Source organism: Artemia franciscana, chromosome 4 (assembly GCF_032884065.1).
Source record: "Artemia franciscana chromosome 4, ASM3288406v1, whole genome shotgun sequence".
NCBI classification, from domain to species: Eukaryota; Metazoa; Arthropoda; class Branchiopoda; order Anostraca; family Artemiidae; genus Artemia; species Artemia franciscana.
This window is the reverse complement of record NC_088866.1, coordinates 45,925,851-45,946,823: the sequence shown is the minus strand read 5'-3', so window position 1 is coordinate 45,946,823 and position 20,973 is coordinate 45,925,851. Positions and strand designations below refer to the sequence as shown.

At 33.4% G+C, this 20,973-nt stretch overlaps 1 protein-coding gene across 8 annotated transcripts in view; it reads right to left on the bottom strand.

The window, feature by feature from the left end:
* Positions 1 to 20,973, bottom strand: part of LOC136026493 (zinc finger protein 37 homolog) — a 101,633-nt gene that overhangs the window by 4,329 nt on the left and 76,331 nt on the right. For 5 of the 8 annotated variants that reach the window (XR_010617311.1, XR_010617316.1, XR_010617315.1 and 2 more), the window contains one exon: positions 2,961 to 5,443. The exons of the other annotated variants lie outside the window; for them this stretch is intronic. The gene's annotated coding sequence lies outside the window, so the exon portion shown is untranslated. The remainder of the gene's footprint in view (positions 1 to 2,960; positions 5,444 to 20,973) is intronic. 8 annotated transcript variants of the gene reach the window in all.

Sequence of the window (20,973 nt, the reverse complement as noted above, 5' to 3'; positions counted from 1 at the left end):
TAATACAGATTCTCTATTTAGCTGCATCCTAGCCTCTCCTCCTTCCATCTGTGCTTGGATACAGCCCATGGCACTACCAAAAAACCCTTAGCAATATCATCACTTACATAGCCCTTAGTAATACCAAAAAATTATCACACTGAAATTTTTGTCTCTGTTTTCTTTATGATCGTTAGTATGAACCTCTTGATTGATGAAAAATAAGAGTGAAAACGACTTCCAACGAACAAAATTAGTAAAATTTACATACATCCTAGGACAGCATCCAGTAATTACGGGGAGGGGTTAAGATTCAATTCAACTGAACGCAAATCCGCTAATATTTTCCTATTTCATAGATTTCTTGGAATATGATATAACATTATATTTTTGAAATTTTCTACTTTTTGAAATTTTTTATTAAATATTTGTAATAAAATAAAATATTTATTTTAATAAATAATAAAATTTTAATTTCACTTTTTGAAATATTTTTGAAATTTTCCACATTACATCAAGAGACCGGTGCATTAAATTTTAGTTCAGAGAAAGACACTAAATTAAAAACAAATAAAGAAAAAAATTAAAAGAAATTGAATTTTAAAAACGGAGACAAAGCTTTGACATTTTGAATGGCCTTTAGAATTTAGCTTGTCCCTTTAAATAAATTTGTCTCATTATCATTGGGTATATGGATAAATTTTTGAGTCAAAGTTCAAAGCTTAAATCCTTTCCAATATTTTTTTTTTATGAAATCTGTGTAGAAACTTGCCAATTAATGTTACCTCAAGGGCAATTTTGACAAGGGTTAGTATCTATTACAAGCACCTGTCCAGGAAAAAGCTGATCTCTCTCTAAAATAAGAGAGACAGTTCAAAATATCAAAAAGAGTTCAAACTTATATTTAACAATTGGATTTAAATTAAACAATGAGTTCAGTATAATATTTAGTCCCTCTACCATTACTAAATATTATCTGGCATTACATTATATCCTTATATTATTTACTAGCAGTTGGGGTGGCGCTTCGCGCCACCCCAACACCTAGTTGGTGGGGGCGCTTCGCGCCCTCCCCCAAGCCCCCCCGCGCGCGTAAGTCGTTACGCGCCATATTAGTTACGCGCCATTGTAGTTGTGTCCCTATGTCCCACCTGTGAATATAGATATATATATATATATATATATATATATATATATATATATATATATATATATATATATATATATATATATATATATATGTTTTTAACTACGTAAAACTTGCGAATATACAACATTCTTTGCTGTCCCATTGTCTGTGCATATAAATAGATTGTCAGGTTTACCGACTCTTGAACATGCAACATATAATAGTCCATGGGAAAACAATCCGTATTCAGATCTATACCTCATGATTCTAATGATTGCCCTTGAGCTTTGTTGATGGTGATTGCTAATCGACCATTCCCTGAGTCGCCATCGTCATTTATATATCCCCCTGTGCACCCGGCGTCCCCTTTGTAGTTATGTCCCTGTGTCCCGGTCGTCATTTATATTCCCTGTGTCCCGGTCGTCATTTGTGTCCCGGTGTCCCAGTCTGTGATTTCTCTTTGAGTGTCCCGGGCGTCATTTATATTCCTTGTGTCCCGGTCGTCATTTATATCCCCCTGTGCCCCCCGGCGTCCCCGTTGTAGTTGTGTCCCTGTGTCCCGGTCGTCATTTATATTCCCTGTGTCCCGGTCGTCATTTGTATCCCAGTGTCCCGGTCTGTATATACATTCGTTTTTTAGTTTTGTTTTTCTCCTTTATTTTTTTCCTTTTTTCTTTTTTTTTCTTTTTTAGTTTATTTAGATTTTTAGATTTTTTAGATTTTTTTATTAGTTTTTAGTTGTTTTTTCTTTTTAGTTTTTTTGTAGTTTTTACCTTCTTTTTAGTTTTTTTAGTTTTTTTTTTACTTATGTCCTGGTCGTCATTTATACTCCCTGTGTCCCGGTGCTTTGTTGATTGCTAATCGAACATTCCTTTTGTCCCGGTCGCTTTCTCTTTGAGTGTCGTCATTTATTTAGATTGTCAGGTTTACCGACTCTTGAACATGCAACATATAATTGTCCATGGGAAAAACAATCCATATTCAGATCTATACCTCATGATTCTAATGATTGCCCTTGAGCTTTGTTGATGGTGATTGCTAATTGAACATTCCCTGTGTCCCGTCGTCATTTATATTCCCAGTATCCCGGTCGTCATTTGTGTCCTTTTCTTTTTTAGTTCTTTTAGTTTTTACCTCTTTTAGTTTTTTTTAGTTTTTTAGATGAAAATTTTTTTAGTTTTTTTCCTTTTTTTCTTTTTAGTTTTTTATTGGTTTTTACCTTTTTTTTAGCTTTTTCAGTTTTTTTCGTTTTTTCTTTTTACTTTTTTTTTAGTTTTTATCTTTTTTATTTTTTTTATTTTTATTCTTAATTTTATTAGTTTTCTTTTTCTCTTCTATTTTTCAGTTTTTTCCTTTTTTTTAAGTTTTTTTAGTTTTTAGTTTTTTAGTTTTTTAGTTTTTTAGCTTTTTTATTTTTTTTATTAGTTCTTAGTTTTTTTTTGTAGTTTTTGCCTTTTTTTAGTTTTTTCAGTTTTTTTTTTAGTTTTTAGTTTTTTACCTTTTTTAGCCTAACCAGGATTTGAACCTGGGACCTTCATTCTCCGTTCTGACACCCTCTCTCATCGAGTGACTACTCCAGCATGTTCATTTTGGTGTTTTAAATGGTATATTATTAACCAAATTAATGTGTTTTACAATATACTAAGCATCGTCAAAGCAAAAATGACGACAACTAATTTCATGACGTCAGCCGACACAGAAACATGACATCACCTGATCCAAAGCCAGACAGACAGACAACTTATTTTTATATATATAGATTATTCAGCAGGACAAATTGAAACCTATATTAATTTAATATAAGGACCAATTTGAGCTTTAAAAAAAAATGTATATAAGTTGCCAAACTCACAATTTTTTTCATCATATTGGTAAGATTAAATTCCGAATAGACTTGTTAAGCTACCAATCGTATAATGGCTAAAAAAAAAAATTCTTTTCTATTAATACAAAATATTTGCTGACCTTGCTTGCTGCGCCCTTCTTCAATTGACGACATGGCTAAGAATAGGCGTTGATTGAAGTTCATGATATACAAAAATGGGTTGCCGTTTTATTCTTCGGGTAGGAAATCTATTTTTGTTATATCAGTGATTTTAACCAATGACCGGAAAAAGTAAAGGCAGATTGAATTGAAGTACTTTTCAAAACTTCTGTATTTTCCCAAATATTCTATATAATGGCATCCTTAATTCAGAAGTGCTCACAAAGCTAATAAGCTAAGGATATCCAAGGTTTCTATTCTTTCCCCTCCTCGAAATAACAAAAATAGAGAACACAATTTTTTAGAATCCTGTAGAAATGAAAATCTTATCCCAAGGCTTTAAAATATAAATTACATTTAAATACCCGGAAAGAAGCGCAATTCGCCCATACACTACAGTTAAAAACCTTAGTCCATATTATTAAGGACAAAAATCAAAAAAGACATATAATTTTTTCAGAGAGAAAATCTTTGGAAACTTTTTTGCTGGAAAACAGGTCCGCTGTTGATGTTTCTCAAGTTGTTAGATCAGAAAGGAATTTGCATAGCTATGATTTTTTCTTGTCAAAGGAACGACTCTTTAAAAAATTGGAAAGCTTGAGAAATTAGTCTTGAGAAACTTTTTATTTTTTTTGAATTCAGGCAATTCTTTATAAGTACATTCCGCATAATTTGGAATTCTTGTCATTCAATAATTAATTCCATCGACTCTTTCCCACCGTAAGGATGATATGGGTCTATTCTCTATGACTAATGTGTATATATTCATGTGGCTACGATTTAGATGGTTTTGTTTGATGTCACTATTTTTATGAAAAATCTTGGAGTAGCTATGATAATGAATAGGTTAGAGTTCTTTATTATCCTTCAGAGAATAAAATATTAGACGGGTTGTAAATTGAACCCTGTAACTATCTCTATAATTCATTCCTTTTTTTCTAATCTCTAATAACACGAGTCAAAAAGTGGTTCAATTTCAATTGCATTTGAATTCAAATATTAACTTTATTCCGTTTAATACTTGGATTATTGTCGTGGTCTTCTTATTTGAAAACATACTTCTCTGAATCATCTGAAACTTCTCTTGTTTATTTTGTATTTATAAATAAATTGGAAATGTCAATATTGCATTTTTTTTTAACATTGTTTCTACCAGTTATATCGTGAATGAATTGTCGATTTTGATCAACATCCTTTTTATTGATTTTTATTTAATTAGTATCTGACTCTTTCCACGCGTTCTGTATGCAAGGTGCTAATTTTAAAGTGTGTAATTTTTTTATTTTTCTTGTGTCTTCTCTTTTTTTTGTTGTTTTTAGTTTTTTGTATTTCAGTGTTTTATTTAGTTTTTTTTGGTGTTCTTCTTTCAGTTTTATTTTGTTTCTCTGGCATTTTTTTTTTAGTTTTTTAAACAATTTTTTTTTATATAGATAGAAGGTGTATATAATATATATTGTTTGTAACAAACAAACGATAAATTTTTGTATACGGAGTTTAAAATAACTTTTTACTTTATTCTTCACTTCATTTTAATTTCCAGCACTTGAAATCTGTTTTTATGTAAACAAAAAGTAAGTTCAGTTATATCTTTGTTTTGTACCCTATTAAATTAAAGTTATAAATCTGAAATAATTTATTCTTTTCTTTGATTTTATTTTTCAATTTTACTTTTAATTCAGGTTGAATGTTGTAGTGATACTGCTATTTGTCTTTTTCTGTTTTTACATTTTGGGACCACTGAGTATAGTGATCGTGCATATATATTTTATTGATGGTACTGAATATTTTAGGTTTTTTGCCAATAATCTTTAAATTATGGTTTTTTGCAAAAGACCACAATTCATTAATTGTATAATTCGACAGTTGATTTTGACCTTGGCGAATTTGAATTTTTGTTGCAAACAACTTTTAATCACTTCTACAATGTCAGCCACTTATTAGGAGCTGATTCCATTAAACACAATTCCAAATCTAAAAAATAATCAAAAGAAATAAAAATAATAGATAAAAGGAAGTAGTATTTGTACTGCATGAGTAGCTTAAAAAACAAATTTTTAGATCTCTATAATTCAAACTGTTCAGGGATTGCTGATATACATAGAAAATCAAAAGAACATGATTTTACTGTAAAAAAAAAACAAAAATCAAAGAAATGTTGCAAAATCAAAATATCTATTCTTCACACCATCCAGCTTATCATACATTTTAAAAAAGACAAGTTTACATTCATATCATCGATGACCAGGGGCAAGCAGATTTGGTTGATATGAAGCAGCATAAGAGTGAAAATAATAATTGTAGTTATGCTCTTACAGTCATAGATTGTTGTAGTAAATACACTTGGTATATTCCTTTAAAAGATAAAAGAGGTAAGGAAATTATTAATACTTTTTTGGGTCTATTTAAAAATAGAAAACCTAAAAAATTAAAAACATTTAAAGGCAAAGAATTTGTTTTGAAAAACGGTCATGTATTTTTTAAGAGTCATGAAATTCATTGTTTCTCATCTGAAAATGAATTGAAAGCTCAAATTGTTGACCTTGTTTAATAGAACAATCCCAGAAAAATTATGGAAATAATTTACTTATAACTACACTTGGATAGACCAGGATTACCCTTTTTCGTTGACAATTATAACAATTCTTATCATCGATCAATCAAATTGAAACCAATAGAAGAGAGTAAAAAAGGAAATGAAAAGAAGGTCTACACTAATTTATTTCCTGATGTCGAAGCTCAAAAACAATCCATAACCAAATTCAATGTTGGTGCTTTGGTTAGAATTAATAAAAATAAGGGAGTTTTTGATAAAGGTTACCAACCAAATTATACAACCAAAGTGTTTCAACTAGCTGCAGTGAACCATACAACTTCCTTAGCATATGAACTGTCAGAAAAAACTGGTGAAGTCATCATTCGTGGTTTTTACGAAAAAAGTCCTCTGGAAAGTTATTCAGTACAAACTTTAAGACTATAAATGGATCTTATATAGTTAAATGAATTATTTGCGAGCATAGTGAAAAGTAGAGAAATACAAAGAAATATAATTCAAGAACGTTCCTTAGAGCAGCCTGGATTTCATGACAATGCTGAAAAGTTGGGTGCTCCAATCGCTGAGGCAGAAGATAAAAATACCAATAAAAAACTGATAAATTACATAAAAATTACATAAGTTTAAGTATAGAATTAAAACGACTGGATAAACATATAAGCAACGCATAAGGTTTACAAGTGAGCAATAACTTTTAGAATCAATTTGGAATTAATAAGGACTATGATACTAAGGAACCCAATTTTGAAATACCCTAGTTTTTATTTAGACAATAATCAATTTTTGAAAAAGGCAATAGATGAAACAGGAACACTTAATCAATGATACGAAGGAAAGACGAAAGGTGTGAAATTTAGTGAATTAAAGAAAAACTCTCAGTTCATAAAAATCTACAAAAGTGGTTATAAGCTATTAAAGATAACTTGATTATATACAACCTCAGTAAGGAACTGGGATTTACATGAATATAAATGATATGATTGAAAAATTATACAGTTTGCTAGGTAGCAGAGTGGCTGGAAATAGATCTGATGAATTGAAAAATGAAGCTGTTGACCAGATTGATTCATTATTCAAAAACAAAATTATTAAGAAAAATTAATATAATACTATTTACAACAGCTATCTCAGCTGAATTTTATGAAGAAAAATATTTTCTAATAAATGCTTTGATTATTATTATTAATGGTACCAAAAGTGAAATCAAACAGTATTATACAAGTAATCCGATCACGTTAGATCAAAAATCGTAATTATAAAATAGATTTTACTCAATGTACACTATGGTACTCATGGTATAACATTAATGATCAATTTAAAAACAGTACGTTTGAATAGAGAGAAAAATGGATGAATGGGCTACTGTTGTTATTCCGAATGGGCTGTATGATAAAGAGGGTTTAAGTTACTTCTTAACTCGTTATTTCAATTCATCCCTAGATCGATGCCCAATCAGTATATCATCCAATCTAGCAACAATAAAAATTTTTATTATTTTGGAAGAGAATTATAAATTTCAGCTTCATAGTGATTTATATTGTATTTTAAGATTTAAAAGTGTGGCTGAACTAAGTAATAAATATAATGAAAGCACTAAAGTTCCTAATACTACATTAATGTTGATAAAATATATATTCACTCCTTATTAGTGGATAGTTTAACTGTAAATAGGAATACTGATATGATCAGTATGGGGAATCAGTATAGGAATACAGATATGATCATCTGATATGATCAAGAGTTTTGCTCCAAAAACAGAACCGGAAACACTACTCTATGAGATTCCCATAGAAAGGCAATATCTTCCAGTCAATCTAAACGAATATATCAACTCGCTAAAATTTGACCATCATTGATCAATTAGGTAAATTAATTGATTTGAATGGAGAGAAAGTTGAATGTTTTGGATTTGCTAAGAGTTTAATGACATTATTTAATGAAATTTATCTATTATAAATGTTGATCAATAAGAAACAATTATTGTATGCAAGACAGCATGGTAGCGGCATTGGTAGTTTCTTTAAAACTATTGCCAATCGTCAATTATTCAAGATGTTCATAAAAAATATGAAAGATGAAGCTCGTTCCAAGTATAACACTATGATTAAAACTCGACTGGAATTATTTAAAAATAGACCGACTGAATATGGAAAAGATTGGATAGATTATAGTCAAAGAGTTAAATGATGTAAGATCTCTAAAAGACATAGTTCCAAATAATAGGAAATATTGCAACTTCTTGATGAACAGAGGAAGGCTTATTGAATGCAATGATTTTAGGGAAGGGACTTAAACTACACTCCCAGTGATGCTCTTATTGACACCCTCAGTGACAATTGAAGATCCACCTTCTCTGTTTAAAATCTTTTAAAGTTTATTTAGTAATATTTTATGTATATAAATGGGAGTGAATCAAGTTGTTGCTCCTTATTGGGAAATATTTGAAATATAACATTTGAAATATCTACAACCAAATACAAATATACAGAAATTAGAGAAAACTAGGTAACTGTATCTCAACAATTAAATTATATGCAAATGTAAAAATAACACGCTTGGATGCAACGTATCAGTACCTTTGATACATCTTTAATATACGAGGATTAGGGGGAGGGGGAGCGCATGAACATTTCGCAATTTCCATCTTTTCTTTCCAAAAGATAGTGTCACATTTTATTGAAAAAAAAAACACTTAAAGACTGGTCCATTAAGTGTGAGTTTATCAAGCATACTCAAACTTGTCGATTTCAATTAGTCGTTACATAAACAGTTGTTCTTTTTTTCAGAAGAAGTTTTGATGGTTTTAACATTTAAGTTCTATAAATCGCCGAACAGAACGATCTTTCACCATAACTAGGCAAAAATTAGTTTTACAAAGGCTTATCAATCTTTACTTTAAGTTGCAAAACTTATTTGGTAATGGAAAAAGTGTATTTATTTTGCCAAAAGTCATTTTCAATTTTTTTCCGAGATTAGGCTATTTTTTTGAGGGGGGGGGGAGATTATAATTCAAAATTTTAATTAAGGCTGCTTGTTTACTTTTCAGACATAAGAAAAAAACCAAACAGCAGAAACTGAGGGTCATAGACGAAATCTGTTTGGCTCCTTAATTTTGCACAAACACCAGTAGAATTGTCTTTTTAGAAAATAAATTCGTTTTCCTAAGGAGTTGTAAATCCTTCATTTCGTAATTATTTTAATATGAAAATTAAAAAGCTTATAGCGAAAAAACTGAGAGCGATGGGTTAATTTTGACTCATCAGTCAACATCAACGGCACCTTTGCAATGCTTTGTGGATTTAGATATATGAATCAATAAAGATTGACAGGCGCGTAGGCTCTCTCTTCTTGGGTCTCCACTGGTATGCTAGTCAACTCCTTCTCTTGATGTTTCAAATTCTATGCTCATCAACTGAGTACAGCTACAAAGGTGCACAGATGCTTAAACCGTGAAACTTTACCGCAATTTTAATGAGCGTCAGAAGCGAAGGGAACTTGACATATTCCCTTGATACTCCACAACAGCGAAGATACCAATAAGATACCATATTGGGATTTAAGGGGGGTTTCGCCTCCAGGTAAAATTTTTACTCGGCAGAATTTATAATCCACTCTAGTTTCAGGAGAAGTAGCCTAATTGCTGCGTCGCAATTTATGCCAAATAAATAGCAATGAACTCTCTTATACCCGGGAACTGGCTCTTGTACCTTGCCTCTTGTACTATTAACAAGTCCCCGGCCCCGTTTCCATATTTATCATCGGACATTATAACTTCGGACATTAAAGTGTACTCTTTGACGGGCCTTTTCCCCCACCACCTATGCCATGACCCCCTCCCCCTGATTATTAGACACCTTTAGAGGAAGATACTTGTTCACAGCTGGACTATGAGATAAAGTTATGAAAATAAAAAAAATAATATTGCATATGTATTATACTTGTAACCCAGTTAGTACTTGTAACTAAATTTTGATGAAGAGGGGCTAAATAAATGTCTACATATTATCCAGTAGGCTGCGATTGTTTATTTATAAATTATATGCTTTGTCAGCTGTGAAAAAATCGCACCGTATCATGAAAGACGGGAAAATTCAAAAGAAGAAGAATAGTCTCTATTGAAGTAAGCCGTAAATCGCAGTTTACCCAGGCTGATATGAGATTACTAATACCAAAAATAAAATAAAAAATAAATAAATGGATAAAAGCATGGGGAGGGGTCTTGCAAAAATCAAAAAAATGTTATCTTTATTTAATTTTTAGTTTAAGTATAATATATGAATTTATCTATTGAAAAGATCTACATAATTTATTAAATTAGAAAAAAAATGGATAACAGCCTGGAAGAGGGGTTTTTACAAAAATTAAAATTTTACTTTTGTTTAATTTTTAGTTTATGTATATTCTATTAATTTATCTACTGAACAAATTTTAATAACTTATTTAAAAAAATAGATAACAGCCAGGGGGAGGGGTTTCTTAAAAATAATTTTTTTTTATTTAATAGTAGCATAGTAAATGCATGCTCAGGACCAATCATCAAATAAATTAAATTTACGCCCATTTTAATCGAGTCTGTACTATTTTAAACTAAAATTTTCAAAATTTTTACAATTTTCCATCCCAACATTCAAAACCAAAACAGGTCCTCGGAAATCAAATTTGGTCTCATTTTTATTCTTTTTTCATAATGAAAACACGAGTTCTAGACTCCACCTCGATCCCCCTATCAATTTACCTCATTTTCAATTGAGTTCACGCCATTTTAGCTAAAAACTTCCAACATTTTTACAGTTTCCCAGCCTGAGCTTTAAGATCAAAACAGGACTTGTCAAATAAAAATTAGTTTAATTTCCAAAATAAGAGTTTTATTATATTCCATTTTTCCTATACTGCCGATAAAAAGTAATAATTTAATCCCCTACGTAACTCCATCCCCTCAACCCCTCCCTCCCCTCCCCCGACGAAAAAGTCCCCCTGAAAACGTCTATACACTTCTCAATAACTATTACTATGTAAACACTGGTCAAAGTTTGTAAATTGCAGCCCCTCCTACGGGGACTCTGGGAGAGTAAGTCGTCCCCAAAGACATGATTATTAAGTTTTTTGACTATGCTCAATTATATGGCTATCTCAGAATTTAGATCTGGTGACTTTTGGAAAAAATTGAGCGTGGGATGGGGCTTAGGTGTGCTCAAATTTTTTTAGTCACTTAAAAAGGGCACTAGAACTTTTGATTTCAGTTAGGATGAAACCTCTCGTGACATTCTAGGACCAATTGGTCTATGCAATCACCCTTGAAAAAAAAAAAAAAAAAAAAAAAAATAAATCCGTTCAGATTCAACAAATAAATAAATCACGCATCCGTGATCTGTCTTCTTGCAAAAGATACAAAATTCCACATTTTTGTAGATAGGAGCTTGAAACTTCTACAGTAGAGCTAATCTCTAATACACTGAATCTGATGGTGTTATCGTTAAGTTTTGAGGACTTTTAGGGGGTGTTTCTCCTTATTATCTAAAATAAGGCAATTTTTTTCTAGCTCTTAACCTTTGAAGGATTAGACTAAAGTTGATCAAACTTATATATTTTAAATGAGCATTAAAATTGAATTCTTTTGATGTAACTATTGGTGTCAAAAATACCCTTTCTTAGAGTTTTGGTTACTATATTCTGGATAACCAGCGTCGGGGATTGGAATCTAAATAACACGCTAGTCGTGTTATTAAGTCGTGTTAATTGCCTTGAAAAAGGCAATAGATGAATCAGGAACACTTAATCAATGATACGAAGGAAAAAAACTGAGGGTGGGAAGGGGCTTAGGTGTTCTCAATTTTTTCTGGTCACTTAAAAAGGGCACTAGAACTTTTGATTTCCGTTAGGATGAAACCTCTCGTGACATTCTAGAACCACTGAGTCGATGCAATCACCCTTGGAAAAACAAAAAACAAACAAAAAAACAAATAAATACGCATCCGTGATCTGAAAATTGAATTCTTTTGATGTAACTATTGGTATCAAAAATACCCTTTTTAGAGTATCGGTTACTATATTCTGGATAACCAGCGTTGGGGATTGGAATCTTAATAACACAGAATTTTTCCATGAAATTGTTGATTTTTTTTGCACTACAACTCTTAATGTCTGCCCAGTGCTAATGTCCTTCGTGTAACCTTAGCCATTGTTTGAGTATTTTTTCTGTTTTTACAGAGGAGAAGTACCTATTGTAATAGTGACACATGTCTGTTAGTTCTTAGTATGACAATTACAGTTGTTGCAGTTCTGGTAGTTTTTAATACACCTTATTTTCAAATTTGACTTTAAAGAAGAGAAATACCTGTTGTAAATGGCACTTGTTTTTGAGTTAGCAGTCAATCAAATACAGTTTTTATAGATCTGTAAGTTCTTAAACATCCTTTTTGCCAATTTAACTTTAGTGAGGATATATGCCTGTTGTAATAGTGACACAAGTTTGTCGGTTAATAGTCACACAATTCCAGCATTGACAGTTCTGTAAGTGTTTGAAATATCTTTTTTGCCAATTTGAATATTGAAAGAGGAGAAATATATGCTATTCTAGAGATAAACATTTATCGGTAATTGGTTAGATAATTACAGTTTTTGCAGTGCTGGAAGTGTTAAAATATCTTATTGGCCAATCAGAATATTAAGAGCAGAAAACCTATTGTACTAATGACATATGTCTGTTGATTATTAGTAAGACAATTATTATAATAGAGAAAACTCTAGTATAAACTAAATGGATTACATAAAGGATCTATATAGTTCGTTATAAATAGGGATTATGTAAGTTTCATCGGTTATAGCTATAACCTAGTAAAGAACCAACTGCGGCACAAAGCAACTAAAACTTAAGATAATAAAAGCATCGTTTCAAAATATACTAGTCTGGGGTATAGATTTTTGCCCCTGTTTGTGGCACTGAAGGCTGGACTGTAAGTATTTTTTGCCTGCCTGATTTTGGTTGTTCGGGTCATTTTTTAATTTATTTCATGAGAGTTTAACAAGAAATCAGTATCGTAGCCAGAGAAATGCTACTCTATGATATTCTTATTGAAAGGCAATATCTTCCAGTCAATCGAAACGAATATATCAACTCGCGAAAATTTGACCATCATTGATCAATTCGGTAAATTAATTGATTTGAATGGAGAGAAAAATTGAATATGTTTTGGATTTGCAAAGAGTTTAATGACATTATTTAGTAAAATTTATCTATTATAAATGTTAATCAATAAGAAACAATAATTGTATGCAAGACAGTATGGTAGCGGCATTGGTAGTTTCTTTAAAAATATCGCCAATCGTCAATTATTCAAGACCTTCATAAAAAATATGAGAGATGAAGCTCGTTCCAAGTATAACACGGTGATTAAACCTCTACTGAAATTATTTAAAAATAGAGCGATTGAATATGGAAAAGATTGGATAGATTATAGTCAAAGAGTTAAATGTTGTGAGATCTCTAAAAGACATAGTTCCATTTAATAAGAGATATTGCAATAAACACCTTGATGAACAGAGGAAGGCTTATTGGATGCAATGATTTTAGGGAAGGGACCTAAACTACACCCCCGGTGATGCTCTTATTGACACCCTCAGTGACAATTGAAGATCCACCTTCACTGTTTAAAATCTTTTAAAGTTTATTTAGTAATTTTTTTATGTATATAAATGGCAGTGAATCAAGTTGTTGCTCCTTATTAGGAAATATTTGAAATATAATATTTGAAATATCTACAACCAAATACGAATATACAAAAATTAGAGAAAACAACGTGGTTGTATCTCAACGATTAAATTCTACTTTCATTATAAAAGATGTAGAGTCTTGGATTCTTCCAAGTTATAGTTACCTTTATGCAAAAGTGAAAATAACACGATTGGATGGAGCATATATGCGAAATAATAATGAAGCTACTTTAACAAATAATGGATTTAATTTGTTTAGAAATGCGGAGTATATTATCAATGAAAAATACATTGAAAGTATTGATTATGTAAGCATAACGACTACAGTTAGAAATTTATTAGAATTTTCAGATGGTTATAGTCGAAGCGTAGCTACTAATATGTTTTGATATGAAGATAAAACCTACTCCTTTGAACCCTTTAAAAACCTACTCCTCTACTCGAAACCATTGCAATAAAACAAATAACTCTTTGAATAGTGGTTTATTTAAAAGATTGAATAAAACCAAAGAAAGTCACGTGGTTAGTATGTATTTACCATTATCACGATGATTTGGATTTTGTCAGGATATTAATCGTGTTTTTGGAGGTGTGACATATCAAATTAAATTAAAAAGAAACGATTTTTCCAATATTAAATAGATTAGTATTAATATTATATTAATATTAATAGATTATAAAAATGTTAATATTAATATAAATTTTAATTTAATATTAATAATAATTATTAATATTAGCCAATATTAATAGATTATAAAATGTGGAGCTCAAAATGTTAAAGCAGATGTAATGCTTTTTTCATGGATGTTGCCCATGCTACCCATTGTTACTCATGTTACAATGTTACCCATGTGTGTTACCATTACATCCCGGTTTACCCATAACACGTTAATTAGAAGCCGGAATCATGAAGAAGGTGGAATAATTAAAAGTTGGACTAGGAAAAGGCAGGTCATTTGAATCAAGATGGGAAGCGTGTAATACCTATAAAAGGGATAATAAATGGATCAAGAATTAACATAGAGAGTAGTCAGTGAACACTATAATACAACTAAAATTCTTATTGTGTTACAGAAATCTGAACAGTTATACGCAAAACAATATAGTGTTTGATCATATGAACACTAATACAATTAAAGTGAGACTAAATGGGTATAAATGTCCACAAGAAGATTTGAATTATGATTTCAGTAATGCTAATGAAAATTATTTTAACGCTCATCAACGATTTTTACAGTTAGGATAGAAACAAAAATTGTGGACAGTGGAACAATTGAAGGTACAATGATTTGAGAACAGTATATCCTTTGTTTTGTTTTGATGTTTCAAAGCATGAATCGAATATTTATCGAAGTAGATCAACTGCTGATATAGAAATTAAACTTTAATTAGATCAAGTACCTGCTAATCCATATGACATTTACTGCGGTATATATTCAGAAAAAAAAGCAATCATGTGGGTAATTGATAGTTAATATATATCTAAGATGTCGTCGTCGTCATTTTTAGTTAGTTGTCGTCATTTTTGCTATGACGGTGACGCCATTAAAGATATTTAATCATGAAGTTAGTTGTCGTCATTTTTCTATGACGGTGACGTCATTAAAGATATTTAAGACATATATGTTCACGTAGAAATCTATTAATGTTTAAGTTTAAAATGACTGATGAACTTACAATGGCTAAAGCCGATGAAGATGCTCAAAGAGTCTATGCCAAAAAACTTGCTGCTGATAGAGAAAGTCAGAAAAGAAAGCGTGCCGAGGAATCAAAAGAACAGCAAGGAAACAGGCTTGAGGCTGATAGAGAAAGAAAGAACAGAAAGCGTGCCGAGGAATCAAAAGAACAGCAAGGAAACCGGCTTGAGGCTGATAGAGAAAGAAAGAACAGAAAGCGTACCGAGGAACTACCAGAGCAACGCGAAAGCAGACTTGCTGCTAAAAGAGAAAGTGAAAAAAGAAGGCGTGCCGAGGAATCACAAGAACAGCAAGAAATCAGGCTTGCTGCTGATAGAGAAAGTAAGAAAAGAAAGCGTGCAGAGGAATCACAAGAACTATAAGAAATCAGGCTTGCTGCTGATAGAGAAAGTAAGAAAAGAAAGCGTGCCGAGGAATCAGAGCAACCTGAAAGTTATCGCCTGGCATTCAGGTACAGCCCAGTCGATGATTATAGCTTGAGTAGATATGTTCAAATCGGGACAATGTCTCAAATTTGTCCCTATTGCAAGGCCTTGAAATTCAATGGTGAAACAATGGGAATGTGTTGCGCCTCAGGAAAAGTTAAACTTCCTCTATTGGCTGCACCACCAGAGCCATTGAAGACTTTCCTTACTGGAACTACGTCAGAATCTAAGCGTTTTTTGTCAAAAATCAGAAAATACAACTCATGTTTCCAAATGACGTCGTTTGGAGCCCAAATTGAAAATCCAGATCAATTTATGTCTACTTTCAAAGTAAAAGGGCAAATTTATCATAGAGCAGGGTCCCTTCTACCATTCTCAGGCGAGAATCATAAATTTTTACAATTGTACTTCATCAGTGATAGAAATTCTGAACTGAATGCACGTTGCGAAATTTCTCCCAACGTTGAAAGGACAATCGTTTCCCAATTGCAACATCTTTTCCACGAAAATAATAATTTAGTGCGTCTGTTCAAAACAGCCATCGATTTGATGCCTACTGATACGCATAAAATTGTTATTTCCGCTGACAAAACGCCTCCTGGCCAACATGTGCGTAGATACAATGCTCCAACTATCGACGAAGTGGCAATCGTTATGGTCGGTGATCAGTTTTTACCTCGAGATATTATTCTTCATAAGCGAAACGCTTAGTTGTTAAGAATTGCTGAAACTCATCGATGCAACGATGCCCTACAATATCCTATCATTTTTTGGGATGGAGCCGACGGCTATCACTTTAATATTAAATTGATGAATCCGGCCACTAACAAAGAAATGAATAAGAAATGCAGTGCAATGCATTATTATTCCTATAGACTAATGATTCGGCAGGATGAAGAAAATTATATTTTAAAATGCCGTGAATTGTTTCACCAATTTGTCGTTGATATGTATGCTAAAATTGAATCAGAACGTTTGCTATATATCCGCCTGAACCAGACCAAGCTCCGCTCTGAACAATACATTCATTTTCGAGATGCAGTTATAAATGACTGTAATACCACAAACGTTGGAAGATTAACAATTTTACCTTCGTCATATGCTGGCAGTCCCCGTCATATGCATGAATATGCTCAAGATGCTATTGCGTATGTTCGTCTCTATGGTCGTCCAGATTTATTTATTACATTTACATGTAATCAATCTTGGGACGAGATACTGCAGCTTTTACTTCAAGGACAATCGGCGGTTCATAGACATGACATTACGGCCCGTGTCTTCCGGCAAAAGTTGAAATCACTGATAAACTACATAGTAAAACTTGAAGTGTTTGGGTCAGTGCGATGCTGGATGTACTCAGTGGAATGGCAAAAACGAGGTTTGCCACACGCACATATACTAATCTGGCTACATAAAAAAATTACTTCTAACGAAATTGATGATGTGATTTCCGCTGAAATACCTGATAAAAATGTCGATAAGGGGTTACATGATATTATTGTAAAAAATATGATACATGGACCTTGCGGTGCACTGAACGAAAATTCACCATGCATGGCCAAAGGAAGGTGCACAAAGCAATATCCTCGACTTTTAGTATCCAACACAATTACTGGCAATGATGGTTACCAACAATATAGAAGAAGATCTACTGAAGATGGCGGTAAAACAGCAATAATAAAGAAGCGTAACGGTACCACCATCGAAGTAGATAACCAGTGGGTTGTTCCATATTCCCCATTATTATCAAAAACATTTAATGCACACATAAACGTTGAATACTGTAACTCCGTAAAGGCAATCAAATACATAAGTAAATACGTCAACAAAGGCAGTGACATGGCAGTTTTTGGCTTGCAGCCCGAAATCAAAGATTTCGACGAAATCGTACAATATCAGGCTGGAAGATACATAAGCAGTAATGAAGCTGTTTGGCGAATTCTTTCATTTCCGATACATGAACGTAGTCCAGCTGTTGTTCACTTAGCGGTACACTTACAGAATGGTCAACGTGTTTATTTCACGGAAACGAACGTGCAACAAAGAGCCCTGAATCCACCGGATACAGCATTAACAGCTTTTTTTTCGCTTTGCAAAAATGATTCTTTTGCAAAAAAAAACTGCTGTATACTGAAGTGCCTTCGTATTACACGTGGAATACTAAAAATAAAGTATTTGAACGTCGAAAACAGGGTAAGTCAGTCGACGGCCAACCTACCATCTTCAAAGATACCACGATAGAAAGACTCTACACCGTTCACCCCAATCAACATGAATGCTTCTTTCTACGCCTGCTTTTGGTGAATGTACCCGGTCCGACATCCTTTGGGTATTTGAGAACTGTAAACGGTACTATACATGACACTTACCGTAGTGCATGCCAAGCTCTGAATTTATTGGAGAATGACCAACACTGGGATAACTGCATCAATGACGCGTGCGAAACGTCAACCCCAAGTCAAATTCGTGCATTGTTTGGCATCATTTTAACAACTTGCTCTCCATCAGCTCCTACAGAGTTATGGGAAAAATATAAGTCAAAAATGTCCGAAGATATACTCCATCGAAAACAGTTAGAGATGTCAGATATGACTTTTGATTTTACATCAGAAATTTCTAACTACACTTTAGTTATTATAGAAGATTTGTGCGTACGTATGGCAAACAAACCTCTTCAGGATTTGGGAATGCCTTCACCTAACCGTATCGCTGCTGTTTCGACATGTGTAGAATTGGATCGTGAACAAAGTTACAGTACGAGTGATCTATTGTCGTATGTACAAAATAACATTTCCAAGTTAACGTCGGAACAAAAAGACATTTATGATACGATAATGCATTGTGTCGATAACAACGTTGGAGAAATTTTCTTTTTGGATGCGCCAGGAGGTACTGGTAAAACGTTTGTGATAAAACTGATTCTGGCATCAATTCGATCAAAAAATGATATAGCGTTGGCAATTGCGTCGTCTGGAATAGCCGCAACATTGCTGCCTGGTGGAAGAACTGCTCATTCCGCTTTGAAATTGCCTCTGAATTTGCATTCTACAGAAACTCCCACGTGCAATATTTCCAAATCATCTGGGATGGGTAAAGTATTGCAGCAATGCAAACTTATTATTTGGGATGAGTGCACAATGGCACACAAAAAATCGCTCGAGGCTCTGGATCAATGCTTGAAAGATTTGAGAGGGAAGTCGAAACCCTTTGGCAGCACATTAATATTGCTTGCGGGAGATTTCAGGCAAACATTACCTATAATACCTAGATCAACTCCTGCAGACGAAATGAATGCTTGCCTGAAAAATTCTAATTTATGGGCACACGTAAAAATATTAAAATTAACTACAAATATGCGTGTCCGATTGCAAAACGATGACTCTGGTCAAACATTTTCAGATCAATTGCTGGCAATTGGAAACGGAAAGCTCCCAGTAGACTCAATTTCAGGACGTACACAACTACCTGTTGATTTCTGTAATTTAGTGACGTCCAAAAATGAATTGATTGAAAAAGTATTTCCAAATATTCTAAAAAATTATAAAAATAATAAATGGCTAAGTCAAAGAGCGATTCTCGCACCCAAAAATATAGACGTCCACGAAATCAACAATATTGTTTTGACCAAGATTCAAGACCAGGCAGTCCTTTACAAGTCAGTCGACACAGTTTTGGAACCAAATGAAGCGGTTAATTATCCATCTGAATTTTTAAATGCCATAGATCCTTCAGGGTTTCCACCACACGTGCTACAACTAAAAATAGGCGTACCAATAATACTTTTAAGAAATATCAACCCACCAAAGCTTTGCAATGGCACGCGACTTGCCGTAAAAAAAAACAATGGAAAACCTAATAGAGGCCACAATTTTGACAGGGCCTTTTGAGGGTGAGGCTGTTCTTATTCCTCGCATTCCCATGATTCCAACGGATCTGCCTTTTCAATTTAAAAGATTGCAATTCCCAATTCGATTAGCATTTGCAATCACCATTAACAAAGCTCAACGTCAATCATTAGAAAAATTTGGGATAGATCTTAATACTGATTGTTTTTCCCATGGACAATTGTACGTTGCATGTTCGAGGGTCGGTAAACCTGACAATCTATTTATATGCAGCGACAATTGGACAGCGAAGAATGTTGTATATTCGCAAGTTTTACGCAGTTAATTTGTATTGTATCTATCTATCTATCTATCTATATAAAAACGAGTTGTGTGTATGCATGTTTGTTTGTTTGTAAAAAGAGCGTTTGCATATGACGTCATTATTAGTACATACGGCTTTGTATATGCACAGACAATGGGAAAGCCAAGAATGTTGTATATTCGCAATTTTTACGTAGTTTGAAACACATATATAAATCTATCTATATTCACAGGTGGGACACAGGGACACAACTACAATGGCGCGTAACGACTTACGCGCGCGCGTTGGTGGGCGAAGCGCCCCACCAACTAGGTGTTGGGGTGGCGCGAAGCGCCACCCCAACAGCTAGTATATCTTATATATATAAAAATAAGTTGTCTGTCTGTCTGTGGATCAGGTGACGTCATGTTTCTGTGTCGACTGACGTCATGAAATTAGTTGTCGTCATTTTTGCTATGACGGGGAAGCTGCTCAAAGAGTTTATGCCAAAAAACTTGCTGCTGATAGAGAAAGTAAGAAAAGAAAGCGTTCCGAGGAATCACAAGAACAGCAAGAAAACAGGCTTGCAGCTGATAGAGAAAGTAAGAAAAGAAAGCGTGCCGGGGAATCACAAGAACAGCAAGAAAACAGGCTTGCGGCTAAAGAACGCAAAACCGCGCAGTTAGATGAAAATCCACCTGGACAGCGAGAGTCAAAACATATCAAAACTGAAAATGATAGCGATGATGATTGGGTTTGGGATTTTGACTTGGATAAGGTCATCAATGCCTACCAGATTTAAGTTAAAAAAACAAAGGTTCGTCGATATGTACTTCATAGTGACGCTGAAAAATAAAGAAGAAAAAGAAAACTGAAAAAAGAAAAAAGGTAAAAAACTAAAAAAAAGACTAAAAAGAAAAAACACTCAAAGAGAAATTACAGACCGGGACACAAATGACGACCGAGACAGAGGGAATATAAGTGACGACCGGGAATCTCAAAGAGAAATTACAGACTGGGACACAAATCACGACCGGGACACAGGGAATATAAATGACGACCGGGACACAGGGACACAACTACAACGGGGACGCCGGGGGCACAGAAGGGATACATAAATGACGACCGGGACACAGGGATTGTTCGAATAGAAATTATAGACCGGGACACCGGGACACAAATGACGACCTGGACACCGGGACACAGGGAATATAAATGACGACCGGGACACTCAAAGAGAAATTACAGACTGGGACACCGGGACACAAATGACGACCGGGACACAGGGAATATAAATGACGACCGGGACACAGGGACACATCGTTAGAATAATGAGGTATAGATCTGAATACGGATTGTTTTTCCCATGG